This window comes from Bos indicus, chromosome 21, assembly GCF_029378745.1.
Source record: "Bos indicus isolate NIAB-ARS_2022 breed Sahiwal x Tharparkar chromosome 21, NIAB-ARS_B.indTharparkar_mat_pri_1.0, whole genome shotgun sequence".
In the NCBI taxonomy this organism is placed as follows: domain Eukaryota; kingdom Metazoa; phylum Chordata; class Mammalia; order Artiodactyla; family Bovidae; genus Bos; species Bos indicus.
Window position 1 is genome coordinate 66,426,873 of NC_091780.1, and position 13,146 is coordinate 66,440,018.

The following is a 13,146-nucleotide window of genomic DNA, read 5'->3' on the forward strand; positions in this document are numbered from 1 at the left end:
ATCAATAACCTCAGATATGCAGATGACACCACCCTTATGGCAGAAAGGGAAGAGGAACTCAAAAGCCTCTTGATGAAAGTGAAAGTGGAGAGTGAAAAGTTGGCTTAAAGCTCAACATTCAGAAAACAAAGATCATGGCATCTGGTCCCATCACTTCATGGCAAATAGATGGGGAAACAGTGGAAACTGTCAGACTTCGTTTTTGGGGGCTCCAAAATCACTGCAGATGGTGACTGCAGCCATGAAATTAAAAGACGCTTACTCCTTGGAAGGAAAGTTATGACCAACCTAGATAGCCTATCGAAAAGCAGAGACATTACTTTGCCAACAAAGGTCCGTCTAGTCAAGGCTATGGTTTTTCCTGTGGTCATGTATGGGATATGAGAGTTGGACTGTGAAGAAGGCTGAGTGCCTAAGAATTGATGCTTTTGAACTGTGGTGTTGGAGAAGACTCTTGAGAGTCTCTTGGACTGCAAGGAGATCCAACCAGTCCATTCTGAAGGAGACCAGCCCTGGGATTTCTTTGGAAGGAATGATGCTAAAGCTGAAACTCCAGTACTTTGGCCACCTCATGCGAAGAGTTGACTCATTGGAAAAGACTGTGATGCTGGGAGGGATTGGGGGCAAGAGGAGAAGGGGACGACAGAGGATGAGATGGCTGGATGGCATCACTGACTCGATGGACGTGAGTCTGAGTGAACTCCGGGAGTTGGTGATGGACAGGGAGGCCTGGTGTGCTGCGATTCATGGGGTTGCAAAGAGTTGGACATGACTGAGCAACTGATCTGATCTGATCTGATCTGAGCAGCTACATCACCGCAGCTTTTACGCTTGCTTCCAGACAGTCTGGGTTTGAAATAAAGATATTGCACTATGGTAGTCTATACAGTACTGTCCAGTAACGTACACAAAAGCACAGCCACTCGCAGGGGATGCACTCAAGTGACAATGTACACCAGACACGTGAACTAACTCATGTGACTGGACGTGCGAATGCACGTACGCATCTTTGAAAGTTCGCAACTTGAAGGTTGCTAAGTAGGGGACTTACTGTATAGTAATCGAATACTCCCAGACTTGCAGCAGGCACGCTGGGGATACAAAGATGATACAGGAAAAGTGTTTGTCCTCAAGGAGCATGCAGTCTTTCCTGAAAGCCAGATGCACGCATCACAAGAGACTGTACAACACCATCGATGTCAATAAAGAACCACAGAGCAAGCGTGGGTGAGGACAGGCAGGCAAGATCAGTTGCTAGTGGGCAGTGTTTCTGCTGGAGGTGAAGTACGAGGTGCTTCCCCTTGGATGGGAGCAGGTGCCCTGTGAAAAAGGACTCTGATCACACCAGACTGAAGTGCTGGGTTAAGCCAGGGCAAACAGCATTCTCTTAACAAGCTACAGGGCGTCGTGAATCTCCAGAGAAGGGGAAGTTATATGGAAGGTTTCTGAAACGGAGCTGGCCATGAAATCTTTCCTCCCTCCTCCCCAGGAAATATCTTATATTCCCCGGAACATGGTTTGGGAGTTGCTGAAACAGGGTAATCTAAGTTTTGTTCTGACCTCAGCAATGTGAAGCATGCAACCAACAAAGGCAGCATCTTTCCTTTTCTCCTTAAGTCAGTAACAAGATATGAGGGTTTTGGGGGTGGTTTTTTTTTTTGTTTTGCCAGAATTCTTTATTTATTTACATTAAAAAAGAAAAAGAAAAAAATATATATATATATAAAACCATCAACAAAGGTTTCACTCTCCTTTGTGTTAACAGACTTTAGACTCAGCTTTTACCTTGCTGGAGGGAGAACTTAATTACTTACAGGTTTTTCTAGAAGAGTCCTCAGTTCAACCCTACCACAGTTTACACTGCAGCCCACATTACAGAACTCCACTGGCATTTGGCTCCTCGGTGTCCCTCTTTAGAGTGGTAATGCTGTGCTTCCAACGATATACACAGAAAAGTTTAGGAAATACCAGCTGCTCCAGACAGCATGGATCAGAGAATGAGCCCCTCTTCCCTGAAATTTACACAAAGCCTTTTACCCCCTGCCCACCCGGGAAGGGTGGCAGGAGGGGAGATTTCCTGGCACTCAAACCAGTTGTGTGCATCCCCTCTCGGATATTAGTGCCCAAAAGGTCAGCGCTTGTAAGTGAATTTCTCTGGAAAATGGGGGCCTCTGGAAGGGGCCCCGGGGTGTGAAAGAAACTGCAAAAGACCAGGCTGATCCTCACTCCCATAAGGAAAACGTCAGGAAAGAAGCACATTTCTTTCCAAAATTGCTTATAAAGGGTTAGCCAACAAATTCCGGCTTGTTCATGGTTTATAAGTGAGCCCGCCAAGTCCAGAAATGACATGCTTCTCCAGGGAACCTTTCCCCACGCACAAATAATTGGTACCTGAAGCCCGCCGCCCACTTGAGAGGCTGGCTCTGCAACCGCGCATGCGCGGTCTAAACGCCAGTGGCGCCGAGGGTGATGCTTCTGATGGGCTTAGGTAAGATGAGATCCAGTGCCCTCTCCCTTGCTCCGTCCCTCCGGGCAAAGAGGCTCTCCACTCCCAACCAGAGCCCCATCAAGGCCAGACTGTGCCCTCAGTGTGGACAACGGTCTTTCCCTTCCCTGGATGGGCCTCAAAACCAGCGTCTCTAAAAAATACTAGAAATGGCAACACCACCCCCGCAGTAAAAACACTTTTATGGATGACTAATCAGCAATAAAGCTGCAGATGACCTGTCTGCAAAATCTTCAGTGCCTGGAGATCTAAATTACTCTCATCTTTCTCCCCCCAAAATTAGGTATAATATAATTTCAAGCAATGCAAGAGCAATTTCTCCCTTCATTGGATATCAAGCTCAAGATGGTACAGCAAAAAGAAATAGCTTTTACCGCTGATATGAGAAATTTAAGAGAGAGACAAGTGTGAGCAAACAAAAGCTGTCACATCAAATACTGTGGGGGGAAAAAATCTAGAAAAAAATGCCAGAAATGCTCAAGTCTAAATAAAGTCATTTATTTGTTATTTTAACCCCTTCACCGTCAGCGTTGCTGGCAGGCTAGTTAATTCTCCGCAGGTGGGACTGACTGAAGGCAGCTCTCTTGTGCTTATAAAAAAAAATCACTGTATTGTGGCATGTTTCTCTTCGCTCTCTGAAATCGTGAGGGGTTTCCAAACAGAAACAGGATGGTACTGTTGCTCCTCTTGGGTATCATTTCTTCAGAGAATTCAATCTCCTCCCGTTTCCACCACATTAAGCAAAGAATCTAGACCACGAGGTCTCAAAGGGCAGCAGCCACACGTGCTGTACGCTTCTGGTAGACGGTAGGTATTTGGTAGAATGTGGTGGCAATTATTTCTCAAATTTTGTATTCTAAATGTGCAACTCAAATACAAGATGCTTTCTGTATGGGGGGGGGGGACTCTATGAAGTCCCCCCAACCCAGAAGGAAAAGTGGAGAAAACGCAGACTGGATAGACGTGGGGTTCACCCCTTGCTCCTTTTTGGCCACGTTCATAAGCCTGTATCCTCAGTCAAGATTAAGGGCTTTCATTAAAATTGAGAAAGATAAAGTTGGAAGAATACTGCTACTGAAACTCTGCAAACAGAGACTATTTCCAATTAACTAGGGACTCCCTTTGTGCACTACAGTGGACCCAGGGAGGAGTAAGTCATAGCTGCCGTCCTCAAAAAATCTACCCCACTTGAAAAAGAAAAATATATATATAAAGTTATATTTAAAACAATGTAAAATAAAATTAAGATATTCACATTTAAAAATCTACCTTCCTCCACATCCCACTCACTCCCTTGCCCAACATGGTAAAGTTTCTGTCTCCAGTAAATTCCTTTGGCACTGGTTTCCAGGCCCCCCAACAGAGAGACACAGACCCAGCTCCTACCATGGCCAGACCTAGCCCCTCAGCGCAGCACACAAAACCCCCCAAAGTCACCAGGTCCCCCCACCTGCAGCCCTGCCCCAAGGCCTCCCCTGCACCAAACACCATCCTGGTTTCCCACTCTTGCAGCCCACGCCCACCGCACAGTCCAGGGCTCACCCGTCTCCTGACCAGGTGCACCCGTACACCATCCTGGTTTCCCACTCTTGCAGCCCACGCCCACCCCACAGCCCAGGGCTCACCCGTCTCCTGACCAGGCGTGCCCGTACTAGTCCAGCCCCTGGTGGTTTCCGCATCTGACCGCCCTGCTAGTGACATCGACACCTTGCAGGCAGGAACCCAGCTACTCTGCCTCAGAAGCCCCGGGGCCTCATACTGGGCGTCAGGCAGGGCAGATCCTCAAAATGGGGCTAGTGAGTGATGCTTCATCTATCCATCAAAGGCGTTTAACACGTGATGTTAGCTTTCAAGGGGCTTTCCCGGTGGCTCTGCAGTAAAGAATGTGCCTGCAGTGAAAGAGAGGGCGGGTTCGATCCCTGGGTCAGGAAGATCTCCTGGACGAGGGCCTGGCAACCCACTCCAGAATTCTTGCCTGGAGAATTCCGTGGACAGAGGAGCCTGGTGGGCGAGAGTCCATGGGGTCACAACTGGAGTCCAAGAGTCAGACACGACTGCGCGACTGGAGCATGCAAGCACAGGAGCTTTCAAAGTGAACCTGGATAAATGTAGTGCTACTGACGCTTTTGAACTGCGGTGTTGGAGAAGACTCTTTTGAACTGTGGTGTTGGAGAAGACTCTTTTGAACTGTGGTGTTGGTGAGTCTCTTGGACTGCAAGGAGATCAAACTAGCCTATCCTAAAGGATATCAGTCCTGTATATTCATTGGAAGGACTGATGTTGAAGCTGAAACTCCAATACTTTAGCCACCTGATGCGAAGAACTGACTCACTTGAAAAGACCCTAATGCTGGGAAAGACTGAAGGTGGGAGGTGAAGGGGAGGACAAAGGATGAGATGGTTGGATGGCATCACTGACTCGATGGACACGTGTTTGAGTAAGCTCCAGGAGTTGGTGATGGACAGGGAAGCCTGGCGTGCTGCAGCCCATGGGGTCACAAAGAGTCTGACACAACTGAGAGACTGAACTGAACTGATGATTTTGAAACTTATTCACAAACATGAAGAGGGCACAGTGCCCCTAGGGCCCCCCCCCCCACCAAGAAAAAGACAGACTCCTTGGGCCCATGTGACCATTTCTCCATACTCCCAACCCACCCCACCCCCCACCTCCATCCCATTGTGCTGTGCCTTTATTCTAGGACTTTCTAGGCTGTTCCTTACCTCCTGCAGAGGTTCCTCCGTGGACCCAGGGGCCTTGTGATGACCACTTGCTTCTCCAACATGCTCCGTCTTGAGATCCCTGAGCATCGCGAAGGAGCCCAGCAGAGGAGCCGTCCTGTGTGCGATGGGACCCTCCTGTGCTTGGTCAAGGACCCTCCTGTGCGCGGAAGGACTCGGGGGAAGCGACGGCAGCGCGGCCACGTGTTCGCCGCGCACATTCTGCTGTGGGTTTCTGCGTAGGAGGCCGAACGAGGCACGCGCTCTCTGAAAGTCTAGAATTTGTGGTTTGTGTTATCTCACAACTTCATATTTGGAAGAGGTATTTTAATTTCTTATGAGTTGTGAATAATTATGTAATTCTGCCACCTTCTTAAAGCTAAGACGTTTCAAACTGACTCCTGTCCTCCGGGGCTGACAGCCTCAAGGGAACTTGGCTTTTTTCCCTTGGGTTCTGAGCAAGTGTGTGCCAAACAAATTCTTTAGTCCGTTAAAACAACGGTTCATGATGGAGAGCCATCCTACACACAGGAGTAAAGTCCCTCTTCCCTCTCAAAGTTAATCCTCAGAAATCACCACCGAAAAGCAAACAGGACTGGCACTCACCGCGGAGGCCGCTTTCCCAATTGTTTCCCATCTACTGCAGTCTTTGGAGCCGCTGAGTTTCTCAACGTTCTGTTTCCCCCTTGTTTGTAAATTAGCCATGCATTCTTCGAAATTTGCCTGTGGGTCTTCTTGATTTTTCTGCAGCTGTTAAAGAACCTAGGGAAAGGTGAAAGAAGGTTGCCTTAGCAGGTACCACTGTGACGGTCTCCGTGATCCACTGATGTATTCTCTAATCAGTACCTAAATGGCACTTCTCTGTCGAATGCCTCCTGTGCCAGACTCAATCCCTGTCGATCACTCGGTCCCTTGGCCATCAATAGTTCCAGCGTCTGCACCACCCTACACCCTGTGCTGAGCACTGGAACGGCAGAGCAAGCAGGCAGATGAAGTCAGGCACCCCGAAGGACCATGTGAAGTTCATACCGCAGTATCACCCATAGCTGACTTCCAGACACTCACACCAGAAGGTGAACACTTCATTAAACACAGACAAGGGACTGCTAGTCGTTAGGATGCGCTTATCTTTTTTCCCCCAGGGCTTAAGTTTTTTTTTTCTCTCGTATGTATTTCATATTCCTAGCTGGAGGAATATCAAAAGAATCTGAATATCACCATCTGGAAGTTATGCCATGGACTCCAGTGGGCAGGATGAGAGCTGAGTTTCCCTTCTTCCTCTAAAAGTGTATTTCTTCTGCTTCGAAATAAGCACAAACATATCTGATTCCCTAATGAAACCAACCCAGAGCCTAAAAGTCACAGAGGCATCACCTCCCACCCCTCACACCCCCAGGTTCTTGGGACCCTTCCAATGTGGAGGGATTGTTAGGGGGGTTCCTTTAAGGATATTTGATCATCAGTGACTTCACTGAGGAGCTTCCCAGGTGGCACTAGTGGTAAAGAACCTGCCTGCCAATGAAGGAGAGGTAAAAGACCCAGGTTTCATCCCTGGGTTGGGAAGATCCCCTGGAGGAGGGCAGGGCAACCCACTCCGGTATTCTTGCCTGGAGAATCCCATGGACAGAGGAGCCTGGAGGGCTACAGTCCACAAGGTCACCAAGAGTCAGACACGACCGAAGAGACTTAGCTCAGATGCATGTATGACTTCACTTAACCACTAAATCAAATGTGTTGAAATACACAAATGTCAGAAATGCAGTACCCGGCTACTCCCGCAAATAGTCTGTTGGTCTGTCCCAGGGATTGTGTAAGGAAGTCCCAGGGAGCCATTCTGGTCTCAACAGCATGCAACTGGCAATCAGTATTTCATTAAGTGTCACAAACAATCGGCTTGCAATGTGGGTTCCATCCCTGGGTCGGGAAGATCCCCTGCAGAAGGGAATGGCTACCCACTCCAGGATTCTTGCCTGGAGAATTCCGGGGAGAGAGGAGTCTGGTGGGCTACAGTCCATGGGGTCTCAAAAGAGCCAGACACCACTGAGCAGCTTTCACTTTCAAGTGCCCCTGCCCTTTACTAGTAGTCCCCAGGTTGGTCTTTAACTTGCTCCCTTTGAAACTAGTGCTATTCTTGAGAAATGGAGGATTGTTCTTCGCAAATGTTCACTTTTTCTCTCTCTCTTGATTACACTTGCACATTGATAAGTCTCTTCCTGTCCATCCAGAAGTGTTTTTATTATCTCTTGACTTGGTTTTCTCAAGCTCCTGAGAAAGACTCTCTCAACACTTGGCAGGTGAGAGAGCATGATAAATTTAGAGTGCTTTTTAGTTAAAGTGGTATTTTTAACTCTCCGCTATCAAGTGTTAACTCACAGTTCTTATGTCTGTAGGGTCTGTATTTATAACATTAGTTCTCCTTTACGTGTTCACAGGACAAATCCAGTCTGAAGACATCCTCTGATCATCATGGGTGAGTGTTTCTGACTTCCATGGCTATAGCTGGCTCCCTGTCAACAGAAGTGTCTTTCAAGCAGAAGTTCAGAACACTTACCATTGTGACATCTGCCCAGTGTCCTAATTTATGCCATTCATAGTTACTATTACAGACTTGGTAACATAATAAGCTGCCGTTGAAAACAAAGACTCCCCAGATTCCTCTTTTAATACTGAGAAGCACGCACGCTCTTGAAGTCTGGCGTCTGGTGTGAATCCCCGCTCAGTGGTGGATGAGACATTTAGCCTCATGGAGCTGCAGTTTCCTCGGCTGTAAGATGGAGATAATAAGAGGCCCCGTCTCACCAGATGGACCAGAAATTGATGAGTCAACACAGGCAGAGCCCTCAGAAGAGTGTCAGGCCCAACCATTAAGTAAGCTCTCATTAAATCCCTTTAGCCTCAAGACAAAGTAACTGAAGACACCTCCGGTACAGACAGTAGGAGCTGCAGAAGAATTTAACCTGACACTCTCTTTGAGGGAAAAAATATGAAACACTTTTGATACATCATATAAAAATGTAGCACATAATCCTGCTTCAGAGCTTCCATCAAAAATGTTGTCTTTTCAGGACCTTCATGGAGCACAAGGAATGCTGCTCAGTATTGTGTAATAACCTATATGGGGAAAGAATCTGGAAAAGAGTGGATGTAAGTATAACTGAATTACTGTGCTATGCACTTGGCACTAACACAACACCGTAAATCAACTATACTCCAATACAAAGTCAATGTAATTTGTTTAAAAAGTGTCTCTTCATACACAAGATTCACGTTTAGAGTCTGGCTACACACACAAGCTGGCATTCAGTATTACCCAGATGAAATCAAACAACTGCTCGTTAACAGTGGTTTATACAAACTGGTTTACATTTGTGGATCCAACCCTCAACCTATTTTTTTTTTTTTACCATATTTATCTCAAATATGTCATCAGAAAGGTTTTTAGTGGACAGATTTGAACCTAAGATATAGCTTGAGAGTAAATCAGTTGTATATATTGTGTGCATTTCCTGAAATATGAGGTATGTAAGGTATTTTAGCACCAGGCCTATTCTATTGTGCATAGACAGAGACCCTCGGCATTCACAGTATTATCATGCACAGTTATCTGGGATGAACTGGGGAGGGAGGCATCTGAAAGTTAAAAAAAAACCTGACACACAAAAAATTCTGACCCAGAATGTGAGAAGTTGGAAGGGCCTTTTTGTGGCGAAGCAGTTTATGGTGTGAGCTGGCTTTCTGTAATCTCCAGCACAAAGATGACCCCAAGGTAGGAAACGCTCTTGTGAAAAACGGCGCACTCAGCGAAATAGATGTATAGAAAGCAGGACTGGAGAAAACATGTTACCACTTCTATCAGACATCCAATTGTTTTACCTCCCTCGGGCACTTATAGAGAAGTAACTATTTCAGAAAGCAATTGCCTCTTTTTCAGCTAGGATGTGGTATTATTATACTCAGTGGCATCTGTCTCCCACCCGGCTTCTAAAGGGGAATGGCAGGTCATTGCAAGAGAAGGGAGAGGCAGTTCTGCAAGGTCCCAAGGCTGTCCAGGGCCCAGGGCTGGGGGGCAGATCTCCTCTGTGGCCCACATTCCTCCCTTCCACCTGGCTCGTGACTCCCTCTGCCAGGGACTAGCTGGCACCAGAACCACTTGCCAGATGCCTCTGGGGCACCGGCTCCGGGGCCCCGGCCACCCCCTTCTACCCAGAGGAAGAGGAAGGAAGCCCTGCCCCCGCCTTCCGCAGGGGCACAGGGGGCACAGCTCTGAGCCCCCATCTCCCAAGCCTCTCCTAAACAGCCCCCTGCTCTTCTGCAGCTGACAGAGAGGCAGGTGCCTACACGCAAGAGCTCTCAGTTTCCGTGGTGGTGTTTACGGTCATTTCCAAGCAGATACAGAGCTGATGCCAGCCCTGCTGTTATTATTTGGCAGCCCACAAAATGAATACAAAATGCATGAAGTGACCAGATACACTAAATGTGTAGACAAAGACACACAAGACACATAACCCAGGAACTTCCATGGGCAACCAATTTTAAATCTCTAGGACTCGGATATGGAAAATGTACATAATTCTATTAACTGATTATAGCTAGTACTCTTGATGTCCCATTTGGAAAAATATATATATCACTCATAAGACAAATAGGGCTTCCCTGGGGCTCAGACCGTAAAGAATCTGCCTGCAATGGAGGATCCCTGGGTCGGGAAGATCCCCTGGAGAAAGGAATGGCAACCCACTCCAGGATTCTTGCCTGGAGAATTCCATGGACAGAGGAGCCTGGTGGGCAACAGTCCATGGGGTCGTAAAGAGTCGTATGCGACTGAGCAACTAACACATGTAAGACAAATACACGGTCACCTTCATTCTCCTAGTTTTCTTTTTGTGAAATATTGTTTTCTCCTTAACGATTGATTATAAACATGATCATATACATGATTACCCACTGTGCTGGGTGGGGCGTCACACTGAGTTCGTCTGGGTCACAGAACTTACATAGCACAGCTCGAGGGTGAAGACCCTGGCCAGGCCTGAGGCAGTCAGCTTCTGGGGCCCAGGCTTCCAGTTCCCAGGCGATACCCATATTCTCTCTCTCTCTTTTTTTAATTGCACTGATTTTTTTTAAAGATTTTTTGATGTGGACCATTTTTAAAGTCTTTCTTGAACTTTTTATAATATTGCTTCTGTTTTAGGTTTTGGTTTCTTGGCCTCCAGGCACGTGGGATCTGAGCTTCCTGACCAGGGACGGAACCCATACCCGCTGCCACATATTATTTAACTCACCTTCTCCACAATGCTGAAGAGCAGAAACGAGTTGATACTTTTCACGTAAGGAAGGTGCTTTTCTCTGTCCATCATGGTCTATAGGGAACCACATGAAATATAAATGCATATTACAGATTAGCAATAGACTGACATAATGTAGTTAACTTAAAAATGATTTCAAACAGTAGAGGAACTACTTCCCATCCTCAGTAGATCCAATAATTGGTTGAAGTTTATTATTGGTCAATACAAGCGATGGACTCTGGGAAGAAGAATAAAAAGTATAGAGTCCGCTTTTGTCCTCAGAAATCCAAGTTGGGTTGAAAGATAAGCTGCATATTCTAGAAAGTTCTGTCTTTTGGAAGATAAATCTAGCATGAGAAGCTCCCTTATTAAAAAGGGAAGAAAGGAAGGTGAAACTATTTTTTAGGGGATTAAAAACTACTTGATGGGCTTCCCCAGTGGCTCAGCAGTAAAGAATCAGCCTGCAATTCAGGAGCCACAGAAGACTCAGGTTCAATTCCTGGGTGGGGAAGATCCCCTGGAGGAGGACATGGCAACCCACTCCAGTATTCTTGCCTGGAGCACCCCATGGACAGAGGAGCCTGGCGGGCTATAGTTCATAGAGTTGCAAAGAGCTGGACATGACTGAAGCGACTGAGCGCGCGCGCGCACACACACACACACACACACACACACACACACACACAAACTACTTGGGAAGTGTAGTGTGGGTGGCAGGGGACCTTTTCTCACGGCCCAAGAAAAGGCTAGGGCCACTTAGGCCATTCAGCCATCTCATTTGCTCCCAGGAATAAACAGAAACTTCACTGAGCCAAAGAGCAGACGCAACTTTACATGAAGCTAGCAGCTAATATTGCTTATGCTTTACTGTTTTTAACATGCTGTAAAGTGGCTTTTGCCTTTTAAAACGTTTTTCACAAATTACACTACTTTACAGCATTGCAAATCAACTATATTTCAATAAAATTTTTTTAATTGCACTGCTTTAACTTTAAGCCCATTGGGGTAGGCATTTCTCCTTTTCTTTAGGTGGGCAGCATTTGAAAAATCATTTTAAAATCAATGTCTGATTTCTCCAACATCAAAGCTGCTACCCTGGGTATCTGTCTTTGAGCGTGATGAGCCTTGTGCTGAATACTGATTTGAAGTGTGGTTCACCGTGCAGACTTAAATTCTCCTTCCCACAACTTTATCTGAGAAGCCTGACAACGGTGACAATCACAGGACTAGTTTTATTGGGTAAAACTATTCTATCTGCAATTTACTCTGACAGGCTCCACGATTTTTAAGTGCAATTAAACCCTGAGAATTTGCCCAGAAAAAAAATAAAACTTCTACCACATAAAAAAAAAAAAAATTTAAGAGAAAAACAGTCGAATTGAACAACTAATTACTAACCAGTTGCTCTTTTAAAAAAGAGAAAAAGGAAAGGAAAAACATTCAGCTGAGCCCACGAATCAACTTCATTGTATAGACCGGGAGCTCTCTGGGGCTGAGAAGGAGTCACAGGCAAGCTGACCAGCTGCTTCAGCCACTACTGCCATCCGCAGCTTCAGAGTAGAAGGCTCTGTCACACTCCAGGAGGGAAAAAGAAAATAGGAAACTTGCAGTAAAGCACCTTCAAGAACTGCGATCACTTGGTTCCCAAGTGTTAGCAAGCTCACATCACAGCAAGCTCAGACCAGCTGGCTCCAGAACAAGTGAGCGCCTTGGTTCCCACTGCCAGCCTCACATTACCGCCTCCTTCCTCATCCCAGAAGTGGTACCCAAAGGTGCAGCACAAGCAAGCCAGCCGGAGCTACCTGTGATAGTCAGGCACATTCATCAGCATGACTGATCCCACTGTTGTCCCGGAAAAGGACCATGTCCCTACCAGCTCTTGGCATTCCACACTGGAAATCTTTATCCAGCAGGAAGTTTAACCGGACATGGAAATAAGCTATCCAGGTGACATCTGGGAAATGAGATTTTTCTTTTAAGAGATGTCCAATTATAACTAACGTTGCAGAACATTTTATAGAAAACATGAACTTAATTCAGTAGAACATCTTCAATGAGACGACCTCAGCCTTCATAATTCTTGTCATCTGGAGCATGTAATTCAAGGACTGCAGACAAGCCCAGGAGAGGCCAGCCCCTGCCACCCGACTCTGGCCCTCACCACTACTGTCCCACCTTCTCCCCCAGCCCCAAAAGGGCCTACTGTGCTCTAGTCAGCGTTGTAGTGGTCTCCCCTCTTCCTGGAATGCCCCATCCATAGCACTGAATATTCCCTCCGTATGGCCCCACGACCTCTACCACCGCTAACACTCAAATGACCTTCCCTGACCTTCCTCACCCAACCCCAAACTCGCTGGGAGCCGGGACCACCTCACACACTCACAGCACCTCACAGGGCGCCTTGGCACATGGCAGGGCTCCTGGAGATGTCTGCTGAAGGGTCTTTTCCTTCTGAGCCACTGAAACAGCAGGTGTTATAAAGCCCCCTGGGTCACACGATGCTGCTGAAGAATCTGCCCTGAAAAGTCTCCCTCTGCAGACTGCAAGCCCCAGGAGGGCAGAAACTGTGCCCATCCACTGACCATTTACCCCTGTGCCTGGGCCATTAGATGCTCAATAAAGGTTCACTAAA